This window comes from Durio zibethinus, chromosome 15 (genome assembly GCF_047325235.1).
Source record: "Durio zibethinus cultivar Kanyao isolate XHJ-2024 chromosome 15, ASM4732523v1, whole genome shotgun sequence".
Taxonomy (NCBI): domain Eukaryota; kingdom Viridiplantae; phylum Streptophyta; class Magnoliopsida; order Malvales; family Malvaceae; genus Durio; species Durio zibethinus.
The window spans coordinates 20539753-20556008 of NC_143176.1; the positions used below are offsets into that span (position 1 = coordinate 20539753).

Genomic DNA, 16256 nt, shown 5'->3' on the forward strand with positions numbered 1-16256 from the left:
AATGTTTTTCAATTTTACCAAATTATTAGAATATTTAAATTTTATTAAACTATTGAAAGACTTAATGAATTTTCTTGAAAAAAAATATTTTTTAAAATCTTTTAAACATATTGAAATATAATTCTTGACGGAAAATGTTACCAACATATTGAAAGATATTTATAAAAATAAATTATTTTCATGAACAAATAAATTTTCAATTCTATCAACTTATTGGAGGATAATCTTTGACAAAAAATCTTATAAAAATATTGAAAGATATTTTTAAGAATAAATAGTTTTCGTAAATAAAAATTTTTTTACAACAAAAAAGATTAAATGAATAAGAAAATGGAGCATCTTCAGAGTGAAACACTAGTCCCCATGAATACTTTTGAGATAAAAAAAATTAATTTAAATTACTACCAAATTATTAGAGTAATTTTAAGATCAATTTTTAATAATTAAATTATTTGATAAAATTACATAAAGACTTTATGGCTTGGATAATTTGAAATTAAATTGGTACCATTTTTGGCATAGGTATTGTGAGGGTGCTATAACCTTCATTATGTATAACAGTACTTTCGAACCTAAAATCTAATTTTGTAAATTAGGATCTACTTTTTAAATATACTTGAATTAAGTTTGGGACTTCTCTTTAAAATGAGATAGATTCAGTTAGGTGACCAATCACACCTAAATAAAAAAAAATTGATGGCAACTTCTAAATCTATATTTAGTGATAGGTCCATGAACCTATACGTTAGGACACTTGGTTTTCAAAAGATTCAAATTTAAAAAAAAAATTATGTTTCATTTATGAGCATAAATGAAAAAATATACCTTCTTTTTATCCTCTTTAGGTGGTAAAACCTTTTTGAGTGAACTAAAACCTCTATGTGCTAGGACTTTTCAAATTATTTGAAAAGAAAATTTTCACCTCTTTTATTTTTAATAAAGAACACTAATTCCCAAAAGACTCCTAAAGTTATATTTGTTCATATATTTTATTCTCTTTGGTTATTGAATTTAATTATGTACGGTAAATTTGGTTGACTATTTTTGAATTTTTTTTGAATAACCAGTCATACTTTTTATGAAAAATAAGAAAATAATGTTTGAAAAAATTATTAAACTGTAAGAATCTTTTGATTAGTTTGGATTCAAGAAAGAAAAATACTTTTCATTAAAGCATTAACGTTGTTGAAAAGGAAAAAAAAGGGAAAAAATGTTTTTTGCAAATGGTGAGGTGTCTTCTTATTTTCAAAATTAAGTCCAAAACGCACATTGCGTGTTGTATATCTAATGTTCAAAAGGAAAATGGAAAGAAAAGCATGTTGGAAAGAAAATAAAAAAACATGTTGAAAAAGTAAAGAAAGCAAAATTTGATAAATAGATTAGAAGGAAGATAAGTAAAGGCATAAAGAAAAAAAACATGAGAAAATGGAAAGAGACCCTGTTAAGAGGAAGTTGAAAAGCTAATTTAATGAATAAAGAGAAATTAGTAGAAATAAAATCTAAAAAAAAAGTGAGAAAAGGGATCTTTGCATGCATATCCTTATGTTTTCATTTGCACTATAAAAAAAGATTTTACACTTGCATCATTGCAATGCATTTGTATAACTAGGATAAAAATTTGCATTTGTATGAAACATTTGCATCAGAAAAAAAAAATTTGCATTTGCATATGCAAGGAGACATTTGCATATTCACATAGAGCATTCATTTGTATCTTTACATGTAGTAAAGTTTGCATCCGTATGATCATTTCAACAGTCTTTTCGCATCGTGATTATGTTTGCCAAAATTTTTTGTAATAAAGCAAGAAAAAGAAATTTTGTTCTTTTAAATTTTAAAACATTTTAAAAAAATGGTGTGGAACACTTTTGAAAGACAAAATTGAAATATTAGGCATTTTCAAATCTAAAAGACAAGATGTATTGAAACAAATAATGAAAAACTTTTTAAACGAAAAGTGAAAATTTTAAAGTAAAAAGATTTCAAACTTTAAAAGTGATTAGGTTTAGAAGAATGACTATATGATTTTCAAGATCTCTAAGAAAATCTTAAACTTTTGAAGGATTTTCAAGACCTCTAGGTAAAACCTCAAAATTTTAAATGATTTCTTAGACCTTTGGGTAAAATCTTAAATTTTTAAATAATTTTCAAGACCTCTAAGCAAAATTTTAGATTTTTGAATGATTGCCAAAGACTTCCAGGCAAAATCTTAAAATTTTGAATGATTCTCAAGACCTCCTGGCAAAAGTTTAAATTTTTGAAAGATCTTAATAGACCTCCAAGCAAAATTTCAAAATTTTAAATGATTTTCAAATACCTCCGAGCAAAATCTTAAATTTTTAAATGATTTTTCAAAACCTTATGGCAAAATCTCAAAATTTTAAATGATTTCCTAAGACCTTCGAGCAAAAATTCAAATGATTTGTAAGTTTTCCAATCAGAATACTTTAAATTTTTAAAGTTTCGATGCCTATTGTAGATACTCATTTTGTTTGGTTTCATTAACCTAAATAAAATTATTATTATTATTATTATTATTATTGTTGTTGTTGTTGTTGTTGTTGTTGTTGTTGTTGTTATTGTTGTTATTGTTGTTGTTCTATATTTGGTCATTTTTGGTTATTTTTGCTATGGCTCAAATTGCACCAAAAGTCCTTATACATTAAATGCACCAATGTGCGTCACTCTCCAAAAAGCTATCTAGGTCCAATATCATAGTCAGCCGCCAATAGCCCTGACAATCAGCCTAACTTTGGCATGCATATTTCAATAAAAATCTCAGCTTTTTTTAAGATTTGGATTTGTAAAAAGCTCTATAAATAAGGCCATCTAATAAGCAAAAAAAACACAAGATGAGTGATTTTGCCAAACCAATTTTTTGGCATATCAAAACCATAAAAAAAAAAAAATGATTGATGTTGCCAAAACCAAATTTTTGTAGATAAAAAAAAAACCTTTCTGCCAAAGCTTAGAAAACCCGTTCAAACAAAAAAAAAAAACTTTTCTTTGAAAAAAAGCAACAAACAGAAACCAAAAAAATTTTACAAATTAAAGCTTGTTTTTTTTTTCAAATTTTCCACTACGAAAAAAAATTATAGTCTTTTTTAAATAGAAAAACCAATAGCAAAAAAAAAAAAAGTATTTTTTTAAAAAAAAATCATTTTGGCCATAACTTCCAAGCCTAATTTACATCGTTTAGGGTCATTTCTCGCAAAACCAAGCTTGGATCTATGTTGAGGAGGTGAGAAAAAGATTTTTGGAGTTTTTGGGCTTATTCAGTGACATATGACAGTAGCTGACAACGACAACCATAATAAAACATAGCATATCGACACAGAGTTTTAGGAATAGTGGCAATCGACTAAATTTTTTAAAAAAGAGATGGGGGTCTATGATAGAAAGGTAAAAAGGGGAGGAGAGAAAATAAAATATATATTTTTTTACTTTTATAGTTGTGAAAAAAAAATTGAAATGGCGTTACTTAAAGGGTCAGAGGATTAACGCTGGACCCGGATCCTACTCAGGGTTCGTGAACCCAACCTATAATCTACATTTTGCCTTGCCCCAGATCGATCTAATTAAACTGGTACTGAACCACTTGTAAATCAGGTTGAACTGAATTGGATCGTGGTAAATCACTATGAATCACTTCAAACCGTACTGAATTGATTGGATCTCTTTAAACAGCTCTAAACCAGCTGAAAAACTTTGAACTAACTAAACCATTTTCTCCTTTGACTAGAAGCATTTTCAATATTTTCTTCATAACTTTTTATTTTTTTATATTTTTTCACCTATATTTTAAATATTTTAATTTCTATTTTTATATATTTTTATTTTTGTGATAACTTTGTTAATAAAAATAAAATAAATTTAAAAATTGATAACATATAAAGTTTAATTATAAATTTTATGGAACATATTTTTAAAAAATATCTAGAAAAAGTTGGAATATCATTTTTTTTCTCTAAAATATTTACTAAAATATATGTAAAAAAAAACTTATTTTTCTAAATAAAAAAATCTAAGAAAAAAGTTAAAATATCAAATTTTCCTAAGATATTTTTGAAAATAAAAATGGAAAATAAAAATTATTTTCTAAACACAGTTTTAGAAAAAAGTTAAAATATCAATTTTTTTTTAAAAAAAAATCTTCAAAAAATAAAAATAAAATAGAATGGACAAAATCAATTAAGAAAAAATTTAATATAAAATTTCATTATAATAAATTAAAAAATTTAATAATATAAAAAATATTTTTTATTTTGGAAATCTTTCAATGATAGAATTACTAGAAAATTATAATAACAATTTTTACATAAATTCATAAGGAATATTTTAATTTTTAAATACTGTTAAAATATTAGAGTATTTAGATAATTATCTAATATAAAAAATTTTATTAAAAAATAATTAATATTTTTAAATCCGATGATGGAGCCTATTCAAAAATGTTAATAGATAACTTGAATACTCCCGAGTGAAGAAACATTCTTAAATTTTTGCTGAAATATCAGAGTAATTTAAGATTAATTTTTTATATTAAATTTTCTTGAATTTTTACCGGGCTTCTAGGTTAACATAAAATTAATTGATACTGTCTTCGGACTAACGTTATGGGGGTGTTATAACCTTCATAATATGTAATCGTATTCTCAAACCCAATTTTGATTCACAGACCAAAATAATTTTTTAAATAAACCTTAATTAGTTTTAGGTGTTATTTAAAGATAAAATTGGTGACCAATTACATTTAAAAAGATTGGTGACAACTACAAAAATTTTCATCAAGTTTAGAGATCAAGTCCCTATGACGAAAAATCATTATGACACATTTGATTAGAGGAGCCTTTTCCAAATAAAATCTTTAAAGTTTCAAAGCCTTTGTTTATTAAGAGCTATTTTTAGAAAAGATTTTAAAGTTTCAAGGCCTTTGTTTAAAAGAGCATTCATAGATGTCAAGATTTATTAGACTTGCAGCATAATCTTTAAGTCCTTCAAGCGAAACATTTTAAAATCTTTAAAGTTTCAATGCCTTTGATTAGAGGAGTTTTCAAAAATGTCAAGATTTATAAGACTTCTAGATATAATTTCTAAATCTTTCGGGCAAGATTTGTAAGTCTTCTGACTAAAATTCATTGTAATGTCCAAATTTATAAGACCTTCGGACATAATCTTCAACTTATTGTATTTTATTTTCAAAAGTCGTGGGACCTTTAATGAAAGGAGCTTTTAGATTTACTCTCAAAAGTTGTAAAAACTTTTAATGAGAGGAATTTTTCAAGAATTTAAAATGAAAAAACCAAAAACAACAAAAAAAATCCAAAAACAAAAAATTAAAGACAAGAAAAAAAAACAAAACATCAAAGTTTAAAAAATTACAAAAATTCAAAAAAAAATCTTTTGAAAAAAAATCCTTGAATTGTTGACTCCAAACAAAATTGTTGTCTATGTCTTTACCATTTTTTTTATTCTAAAAAATATGTAAAAATGGATAACTGTAAATACCTAATTTTATCCAGATTGATTCAAGTTTATTCGACTTTTACGCTTGATTCGAAAGTTTTGATTTGAACTAACTTAAGAGTTCTAATTGGGCTTGTTTAAATTTTGATTCGAATTAACCATTTTAGAATCATTTTACATGGGTAGGCCTAATTAAATTTCATTATCAGGTCAATTTTGAATCAAGTTTTGAAAGTCCAATTGAGAGGCCCAAAATCTAATTGAAAGCCCAAAGTCTAATGTGAGTCCAAATCCTAATTTAAGGCCCAATTTCATTTCATTACTTTAATTATTTGAAAAATTACAACAAAATTCAAAAAGGTGAAAAAAAAATCTTAATTGGTAGCAACTTTCCTTCTCTTCATTTTTCCTTTCCTGAATTCACATGCCCATTTCTAGCTTTTACAATTTTCACCTTTTTTTTTTCCTACTAACCCTTAACATAAATTAATTAAAGCAAAACCCATTCAGATGGCAACAGGCTACACCACTCAAACTGCAATAATGTCATTATTACAACTAGCAATAGTCCAAGAGGGATTTAATTCCCATATTCTTCCATGGCCACTTAGGTCCTACAAAGATCCTAGAACACATAACATCGAAATAGGGGGAAATCCAGTTAGCCAAACAAGAACACAAAGAGAAGAGAACAACAAATAAATTTTAAGGTCTGAGCTTTTTATCTTTACCAAAACCCACCCAACCCTTACTTATGCCTTATAGACTACCCAAGACCCCATTTGAAAACTACCATCACTAACCCTCAGCCTTTAAGAGCATTTTTCCAACAAAATCCTAACGGCCCGCTTGAATCTCTTATCATCGTCAACCTTTTTCTAAACCCTTAAAGTAACCGAAACCCACACCTACTGTGCACCATCTCTCCACCACACTGGAGCCAATTTCAAACACTAAAGCCTTATGTCATTGCCACTATAAACCATACAATCAACCACCACCAAAAACCATTTCTTTCCCAACCTCCAAAAAAGGATCACTTGACAACCACCATTACCAATTCTTATCACCCACCATTCGACATCCATCATCCTCACTATCCCAAACTGCCATCATCTAAACTCGAATATCTAATACAGCAGCCTACTTTCAACCAAGCACCTCAACTCTTATAAAAACCAGACCTAAGACTTGCCGTCACCTTCATATCCCAACCCTTACAGTTTTCACCGTCATTACCCAAACTACTATTCATAGCCTAACGTGAAGCAAAAAAAAAAAAAACCATCATAAATTGTGAATAAACACCCACAGTATCCATTTTCTAAATACCAATAGTGATCGAGAGCTAACAAACACTAAAAACACAAAAAAAAATGATCTTAACAAAAAATCCATAATAACCACATCCCCTAGGTAGGGAGCCTTAGTGTTAAAAAAAAAAAAGTAACAAAAACACTAAAAAGAAGGTTTCGATCAAGGTAGAGTTGAAGTGTTTGAAAAAGTTTTAAGGCTCCATTTTAGGGCGAGGAAAAAAGTCTTTGCTTAAGGAGGAACATGGTGAAAGAAAAAGGGTGGTTTTGACTTCAAAATCAATGGCTTCAAGGCTAGATCTAGAAATATATTAGTTTTAGGCAAAATGGAGCTTGGAAAAGGTCAAAAAAGGTCAAAAAAAAATTTTTGTGGCTTTTTTAAATTTTTTTAATGACTAATATAGTGGCCAAAGACCAATGATGGAAGCAAAAGGCATAAATGATGGTAGTGGCCTACTAGCTTTAAGAAGTCTGAATTGAAAGTTTTTTGGAGATTTTTTTTTTAAAGAATAAGGGTGAAATGAATTAAAAAAATGTTAGTTTATATAGAAAAAAATAACAAAACAAAACAGTGCCATTTTACCTCAAGAAGATTCCTACATAAGCTTGGATTTGACTTGAGATCCACGTACCCAACCCACGACCCACGACCCACGTGAGCCAACTGTAATAAACTAGTCCAGATCGAATTGCAATTAAACTAGTCTAACCCGATTCAAACCAGTCAAAACCGTTTCAAACCATAAAAAATGGCTAGAACTGCTCTAAACCATCAAAAATCGACCCAAACCACCCGTGTACCATTGATCGTCATTGACTAGTTGATTTTTGGTAATTTTTTTATTTTTTTATTTTTCAAGTTATTTATTAATGCATGTCAATATTTTAAATATCCAGAATAAATATATATTTTTAGAAATAGGAAGTTGGTGTTTAAAAATTAGTAAATTAAGGGAAATACATATAAAAAAAATAAGAAATAATAAGAAATAATAAATAATAAAATAATAAAAATGTAAAAAAATATAAAATAATAATAATAAAGAAAATGAAAATCTCTAAAGATGAAATATTAAGGAAGTTCAAGTAACGAGTCCTTAAAATCTCTAAGTAAGGATATTTTTCTAAAATATTACTAAAGTAATGGAGTATTTAAAAAAATTCAATACAAATAATTTTCATAAAAAAATAAATAAAAATAGAATAATAAAAAGATAAGTAAAAAATGATAAAAAAATAATTTTTTTTAATAAGAATAAAATTATATATAATAATACATTAATTTTTTACAATAATTAATAATAAAAAGGTAATAATAATAATAATAAAGAAAAAGAAGGAAAAATGACAAAAATGAAATTCTCTGAATATGAGATCTTTAAAAAGTTCAAGTGGTGATTCTTTAGGAATTTCTAAATAAGAAATTTTTTCTAAGACATTGCCAAAGTAATGGGGGCATTTAAAATAATTGTCAATAAAAATTTTTGTTTACTTTTTATTTAAGAAAAAAAAAACAAGAAACAAATTTTTATAAAAAGAAAATATTATTACATCATTTTATTATTTATGTTATAAATGTTGATTTTAAATATAAATATGAACCATCGATGATGAAATTTTAGAGAAATATGAGTAGCGATTTTTGACAAATCTTTAAGTGAAAAAGTTTCCTTTAATATTGTCAGAGTATTGAAATATTTTTAAAAATTTTTAATACACAAAGTTTTTATTTATCTTCAAGTAAAATATCTAAAAAAAAAAAAGAAAAATTTTTTTTGTTACAATAAGATAAATCAAGGAAATCATTTTTAAATATCAAAATTAAAAGATATTACATAATTAATTGATATCATTTTTAAAATGAATATTGTAGTGGTACTAATCCTTTATTACACATAACCGCACTCTCGAACTCAACTTTAATTTTTATAAATAAAAAATTATTTTTTTAATAGATTTTAATTAATTTAAAATTTTATTAAAAAATAATTTTTTAAGTAACCAATCACATCTAATAAAAAAAATTGATGGCAATTTTTCATTTTCAAAATTTTTTCAAAATTTCATTTAATGACCTCTAAAACCGCTACGTAAATATAAACAATTTTAAGTCTAAGTTTAATAATAATAATTAATGACCATATAAAATATATATTATGATTTTTAAGGGGGATTTTTTTTTTTAATAATTGCGACTAGTTAAATTCCAATCATTAAAACTAAAAGAAAGGGTGGCCGCACAGACGGTTATTGGTGGAATCTCACCTTCACTCAAGATGAAAGGTTTATGCACATGAGAGGAAAAAGAAGTTTAATTTTCAACATAAAAATGATAATTCTCAGAAAAAATCCATCATACTTCTGTAAAGCTCAATTTAATATGATGCAGTCAATCTGTTAACTAGATGCTGATACGGCTTAATTTCTATTAACATTAAATTTGAAGTCAATTGATTACTCTTATTAAAAGCTTCTTCCCCAATGTTAGATCCTTTAATTCCATGCCAACAGAATAGGGCACTAGAGTTTTAAATTTTAATGATCAAAGTTCAAATCTTTATAATTTTAAATATAAAAAAAAAATGAATCGTTTTATTTCCACAAATTATCTAAGTTAAAGGTTAACTCTGAAATCTGGATATCCTCTTCATGAATATATATATATATATAAAAGAGATGCAAGATCTTGATAGATGTAATAATTTAAAACATAATACAATAAAAAGAAACGAACAAGATATGAATAAAAGACACATGAAAGTGATATGATTTAAAATTTTAATAATAACTATATATGAGTTTAATAAAAACCAAAGAACACATTTCATGTTTTAGTATTGATACGAATTATGACATGCAATTTTTGTATAATATACAGCACAAATACACAAATTTCAATATTTTATATGACAAGAATACACGAATTACTAGATTTAGTTCTTGGCATTGTTGGGGGCTTTGAATTTGAATACTTTGCTGCTGGGTCTCTCATTTTCTTGCTTTAAACACACCAAATACAGAATAAAATGAAAGGCATCAGTATTTCACTTAGCCCACATGCCAAGATTCAACAGCATGTTGTTTAATCAGAAAATATTAACTTCCATCTGGCCAAACTGGCACTCTATTCTAATCCTCTGTAAAGAACAAAAACTTGAGAAAGCTTAACAGGTATAACAAAAAGGAGAAAAGACTTTACATTTCAGGAAAATAAAATCAGAGTTGTGGATAATGCGAACGACCTTTCTTCCTTAAGAACTCAGGAATCTCTAGCCAACAATCATCAGTAAAAGGAAATCGCTTCCTGAAACCAACAGAAACATCTTCAGGCATAAGTTGAGTTTCCTACATATTCCCAGATCAAAAGGGTATATGAAGAACATGAAGTAAACTGGAAAGAGATGAAGTGAAAAGACTTACCTTGCCTTTGCTATCTTCTTCGCACTTGAATCCAGTGGCAATCAGAGTTATGCTGACCTAAAAGCAAAAGGAAGCCCGTCAATAAGCAAGATACATTTATATTCAGGTTAGAAAACTATTTAAGAACTCAAACTTTTAGATGCTATAATATGTGCCTTTTTTCATATTGTTTTCATATTGTCTCACCATGCCGTATTTTAAATTGCTGTGTACTTTTAGAGATGGCTATTAAATGATAATGTGGAGAATCTTATAATATATGCTTTATCTCTTTTCCAATTTGCCCAATAATATTGCCCATAAAATTAAAATGGTTACAGATAGATGCTTTTAGCATTCTTATATCATTCTAACTACTAAACTTACTTGGCCACTTAGCGATGGATCTATCACTGCTCCAAATATAAGTTTACGTTTGGATCTACAAGGTCGTATATAACCTCTGCTGCAGCATTCACCTACTTGTCAAGGAAAATTTTGACAAATACAGTGGGATCAGTACCAATCAAAATGTCCAACAACATGGATTAAGGTCTGACAAATAGCCAACATTTCAAGTTTCAACTATCAACCGCCACAAAAGCATCCCCAAAAAAGTGAGCACATTACACCAGCCAAAGGTTATGGCCTACCTCAAGTAATGTTAAATCAGTTCCACCAGTTCTATTCCAGATGATACCAGTAGCTCTTTCAATCCCAATGTCTAGCAAATATGACTGGATGGCATTCAATGCAGCATCTCTTGCCCTGCTCTTGCCTGCAAGTTAGCAAAATGTTAATAGTTATACTAAGCATTTAAAGTATAAATACCCAAGAGATGCATTTTTCAGACCAGGGACAAAGTCATATGGAAAAAACAGATAGGATATCATACTCATACATAATAAAAATGAATGGGATAATATTATAATAGAAAAGCACTTGAATTGAAGCAATAGTGTTTCTATTCTCTTTACATACTATTTCAAATATGACTAGAAAATTGTAATCAAAAGTTGGAGAACGACACAAAAAAGAAAAGCGTCAAGGCATAAAAGAGAAAAGAAGAAAGAACAAATATTTATTTATAACTTCAATTAATTACATACTGTGTAAACTAATTCAATCTTGAGACTTAAGGAAAGCATAATCGAGGAAATAAATGATTCATAAGTGTATATCATCATGTTCAGTACTAAAGATTAACTATTTCTTTGTTCTTAACATAAAGACGTTAATATCGTGAATTCGTTATCTATGAGCAAAAGAAAGTTCATAGATCACTGTTTTGGTGCATGAGCAACAGGCAATCATCTTATAGACTGTTGTGAAGTTATTGGTAATTCGATCATAAGGATAAACTTAAAGCAGTAAAATTCAATGAAGGAACCAAAGCTGGGTCATACTAATAGTGCCTCTCCCTTAAGAATGGGAGACTGTAAGGCCTAAACTTACCAGTTGCAGTTCCTATCCCCATTAGAGAAGAACCTGCATCTTTCATGATAGCATGCACATCAGCAAAATCAACATTAACTAAACCCGTCACCTGCAGAAGAATTCTGCAAATATTAGGAGATAATAACATAAAAATGGCAAATGTAATTGACCAAGAAATCTGATTCGAGAAACCCTAATCAGAAGAACAACAGATGAATACAAGGAAACCTCTACTGGACATATTGATGTAAGCAATGTATTTTGCACTTCAATACAAGTCGTGGAATGCAATTGTAACATCTTAGATGAATTATTAGAAAAAACCAGAAGAGTCAAATATTTTAATACACCAGACACCAATTCACCAATTGAAAAGTATGACAAATAACAACATTAACATTGAACAAAGCTGTATCCTTTTGCTCCCTCATGACATTAGCAATTTATAATCACTGATAAGAAGCAGGAAAATAATGTTGTGCATTTGAAGTGAATCAAATATGAAACTTCTAATTCAGAAATATATGCAAGCTGGTTTAAGACCCTAATCATGAAAGGTTTTTAAGCTATGAATAAAAACTGAAGTTTGACCATTTACAAATTTCTAAACAACCAATTACCTGCCTACCCTGATGGGCAAGCACCGGTTATGAGCTGAAGCACATAAATAGACACAATGCAAGAACAAACTGCATTACTCAGGAAAATATGTGCATTATAGCAATAAAATCAAGATGGATAACAATTAATATCACTATTTTTCATCTTTTGATTTGATGGTGTTTTGTGCTTGAACTATACAAAGAATTCTTGGGGGCAAAGAGAAAAATTGACTTAACAATGCATACCTACCGTAATTATATCAGAGATACCACGAACACCTTGCCGAAGTATATCATCTGACAAATTAAATGCTTCAGTTACTAAGGTGGCATGTGGACTGCAGTCAACAACTTGTCATTGGGAATAACGATAAGTGTGTCCACATTTTCACACAGGGTTGCAATTCCCTCCTGAGCTTGAATTGCTTGCCTCCATCCCTCAAAAGAAAATGGTGTTGTAACAATGCCAACAGTCAAGATTCCCTTCGATTTTACTATGCCTGCAATTATTGGAGCCCCACCAGTGCCAGTTCCTCCTCCCATTCCAGCCTGCAGGTTTAATGCCCAAGGTAAAACAACATCCAAAAGCCAACAAAAGAATGAAAAAGTTAAGCAGCCTTCTGCTCCACGAGTCCAGCAGATTTGTCTCACATAGTAAATCTACACTCATAGCAACTCTTCTGACCACGTTTTGCATTGTTATTGGAACTTTAATCCCCTTCTCCACCCAAACATATCAAATCACATAATAGAGCATACTGGCACCCTCTAAAATTTAGAAAGTTTAAACAGCAAGGCACAACCTTGTAGGAAAATATAATATCACTTCCCTCATAATCATTCTAGGTTGAATATGTGGTTCTTAATCTAACTTAAGTATCAAAATATTGGCAAAATTACTACAGGTAATGGTTTAGAGAAATCAGGTTTAATAATTTTATATTAAAAAAGGACTACTGATTCATTAATTGACAGAGAAACTAATTACTCAAATAGAAAAATAGTAACTTTTATATTGCAAGTCATGTTAACACATAGGCTACACAAATCCTCCAATAGTATCGCAAAAAGGCAGATACCATATTGTTTAACCAAAAGAACAGCAGGAAAGGGGGGGGGGGGGGGATAAAACTCAATCTCATAGATTTTATGCTCCCTTGAAGAACTGAGACCAAAGTTATCATTACTTTTCCTTTTTTATACAAAGGAAGCTGCAGTCTGGAGATAGGGGAAGGGATTGCAGGTGCTGGGATTTGAACCCCACGCCTGCTCGATGCCCCTTCTTAAGAGTGGCTACATGAATCAGCTGAGGTAAGCTTGGGGTTCACTACTTTCTTTGCAAGAGAGTTCTAAATTCCAACTATGAATCTACTACTGGAGTAACTTACAGCTTCTAGCAATTAAGCATATGCGATAGAACTTACCGTCACAAATACCATGTCTGCACCATGAACTGCCTCCTCGATCGCCGCTCTGCTTTCATTGGCAGCATTCATGCTGGTTTCTGGTTTCCCACCAGCACCAAGACCGCTAGTCAGCTCCTCGCCAATTTGCAAACAGTTCTTTGGCAACACAAGAGACATCTTCAAGGCTTGAGCATCTGTGTTAACTATAAAAAACTCCACACCTTTCATTGAATTCTTAATCATCCTGTTAATGGCATTAGACCCACCACCCCCGACACCAACAACTTTGATCTTAGCTTCACTATCGTTGCTACGACTGCAGGATTCACTCAAGCTCTCAGCGATGTTTCTAGAATAACTTTCCTTTCCCAAACAAGAAAATATATCATCTTCTTCACCACTGAGCTTCAAAATTTCAGGATGTAAATCCAGAAAAGAATCATTACTACGATTTAGGCTAACATTATTGGAATTAACAGAGCATTTAAACTTTGAGAAACTTGGTAAATCTCCTCACCTTTGGCAAGCACCCAATAAACCACTCTTGTTAAAACCTTTCAAGAAACTAGCTTTGCCAGTCCACCTCTCCTTCAAACTATATTCTCTCGAAAAGGCTAGCACTGCAACAGATGTTTGACAGTCGAATGGTGCAAAACAAGGAGATGAACAAGCTGCCATATTAGCAGCACAAAACCAATTCCTGAAACTTACACTTTCTTACACCAATATGCTCAAACACCAAACATTATGCTACCAATCATTGTTCCAAACCTGGTTATTAAAACCCAAATGATCAAAATACAGTTTTATTTTAAAAATAGTTCTGCATTGTTCAACAAACAAAATATGAAGCAAAATAAACATAAATTCTACTATTTCAACACAACGCTTTATCAAAGATGGTCCAAAAATACAACTAAACACAAATAAGGAATGTTTTACCTTTTTGTTAGAGTGAAAATTGATAATTTACTAAAAGAAAAAAAAGCCTTTGTAAAAGATCATCAAAAATACAAATGGAAGCAAAATCAACAACAACGTTTAACCGCATAGAACTAAAAACCCACCAACGAGATAAAAAACCCAGAATAAGAATGACCTTAAACCGCAGATTAAACCAACAAATGTAGACAGAACTCGAATAAAAGTAAAATCTGTGAAAAAGACTTGAAAGAACCAATTGTGAAGCATCGAAAAAGAACAAAACAAGGAAAATAACAATTGGGTATCAACCATCAAGAAAAATTACCTTCAATGAGAGAAGAATACAAGGAAACTGGACGCCAAGCATAATTCCAAGGAAATTGGAAACACTTGGGTCACTGAAAAAATAAGGGTCGAAAAGTGAAAGATGGGTGTTTCTAATTTTAAAGTATGGCGGGTGCAATACTGAAGTACAAACTAAAGAAACGGGACCATCACTGGTCACTTGACTTGTTCTCGATTTGGATAGTTGATTAAAGATCGTGTTTTGGGTTAGTTGTTTAGATTTGTCAGTCTCCAACGAAGTCTCAAGTTTCCAACTTTGTGAAGTCCGCACCAAAGTCAAATTTCGTGAACTAACTTTACTGAAATTTCGTGATATGCGCTGCAAACTGGATTAACATCTGTCCTTATCATTTTTGTGCTAATGCCGGACAAGAAGCATGGAAGCAAGTCATCTGAAAATCTAAAACACAGTATAGTGAAATGATAAAAAATTATATGAAAATAAATATAAAATTATATAATTTAAAATTTTTATAAAAATTATATATAAATTTAATAAAATAAAATATATATTTTTTATTTTTATTAATATAAATTATAATATATAATTTTTAGATAAAATATAATAAAATTATTAATATTTTTTTATAATATAAATATATAAATTATCAAATTTTTAAAAAATAAAAAATTGTTATTATAATAATTAAGTTAAAAGTAAATTATAAATTATAAGTATTAGATTAATAAATCTTTTATTTTTGTCTTTTCCTCTTATCTATCTTATCACAAAAAGCTTTGATGTGAAATTTATCATGAACTCGGGTAAATGAATTAAGACAACTTAATATAATCTAGTTTTGATCATGTAATTATGACTGCTACTTTTGTTATTCATTTTTTTATCTCCAGATTCATAAATATTTATAAAAATATAAATAAATAATTAATTTCATTGATTAAATTTATTATTTTTATAAAAAAATTTTAAATTCAAAATTTATCAATAATTATTTATTAAAATAATTTAAAATACATTATTTATAATTATTTATATTAAATTATTAAATACGATATATTTTATCTTAATTTAAAAAATTAAATAATTTATTTACCTTTAAATTTTGTTTAACCACGAATATTTACGAAATTATCAATTATTTAAATGTTAATAACAATATAAAATATTAAGGGCATGATAAAATAAAATTTTAAATTTTAAATATAAATTTTATTTTTTAAGTATTAAATTATAAAAATTATGTATAATATAAAAATCACTTTACATATTAATTCATTTTTTATTACACGTTACGTGTGAATGGTGATTTTGTAGATATATTTAAAACATAATAGATAATATTTTGTGCTTTATGTTTTATAAATTTTAGCGTTTAAATTATCAAACATCAATTGATAAATTG

General features: G+C 28.5%; 1 pseudogene across 1 annotated transcript; it reads right to left on the bottom strand.

Moving 5' to 3' along the window:
- Positions 1 to 9641: 9641 nt before the first annotated feature.
- Positions 9642 to 15254, bottom strand: LOC111302088 (cell division protein FtsZ homolog 2-1, chloroplastic-like; annotated as a pseudogene). The gene is made up of 9 exons (XR_016328289.1): positions 14873 to 15254; positions 14141 to 14394; positions 13642 to 14023; positions 12468 to 12766; positions 11634 to 11724; positions 10832 to 10956; positions 10566 to 10657; positions 10200 to 10256; positions 9642 to 10083 (listed from the first exon to the last, which is right to left on the bottom strand). The product of XR_016328289.1 is annotated as a cell division protein FtsZ homolog 2-1, chloroplastic-like (transcript).
- Between the last annotated feature and the right edge of the window lie 1002 nt (positions 15255 to 16256).